The sequence below is a fragment of the Nannospalax galili genome, unplaced genomic scaffold, assembly GCF_000622305.1.
Source record: "Nannospalax galili isolate Female #2095 unplaced genomic scaffold, S.galili_v1.0 scaffold50, whole genome shotgun sequence".
In the NCBI taxonomy this organism is placed as follows: Eukaryota; Metazoa; Chordata; class Mammalia; order Rodentia; family Spalacidae; genus Nannospalax; species Nannospalax galili.
The window spans coordinates 234,937-235,555 of record NW_008328749.1 but is presented as its reverse complement, the minus strand read 5'-3'; the positions used below and the strand labels follow the sequence as shown (position 1 = coordinate 235,555).

At 31.7% G+C, this 619-nt stretch overlaps 1 non-coding gene across 1 annotated transcript; it reads right to left on the bottom strand.

The window, feature by feature from the left end:
* Window positions 1-511: 511 nt before the first annotated feature.
* LOC115069681 lies at window positions 512-619 on the bottom strand. Its single transcript, XR_003848920.1, has one exon. It is a non-coding gene; the product is annotated as a small nucleolar RNA SNORA36 family (small nucleolar RNA).

The following is a 619-nucleotide window of genomic DNA, read 5'->3' as shown; positions in this document are numbered from 1 at the left end:
GGAACAATATATTTTAAAATGAAATGGAGATCTTTTTCAAAGGTTAAAAACCCATTCAATTTAATGTCTTACAGGGCTTATAGTGAGTTCAATATTGTATAACTGTTTTAATTCAACTGTGAACCTAGAAACTTGCACCCACTTGTGAAAGGGATGTACTCTTGCTCTGGAGTGTGTTACTGAATATGTTAAAGCTGTAGTTAAATGCTTTTTCTAATCATGTAGTTATTAAAATCTTTTAAAAATTAATGATTAAAAAATAATTCTTCAAAGCATAAACATTTGCTCCTTAATAATTAGTAGATGTGAAAAACATTACCATTGAAATCTACTTGATGACTTTATGTCTATGCTCAGATGACAAGGTGCTCAGAAAGTAACCGACTGTGATGAGTAATAATCATATATATAGAGATCAGAAACGCATATGCAAACATCTTAATGTCAATTGCATTGAAAATGAATTTTTCTGTATGAAACTGTGTATTTTAATAAGGAAATGGAGATCTTTTTTTGTAGGGTGGGAGTAACAATTTCTACCCAATAGCTCTCCAAGCCCATTTCAATGTCCCAAAGTTTAATTTTCAGAACAGGGGATCTGCCTGCACTGAGCTCAACA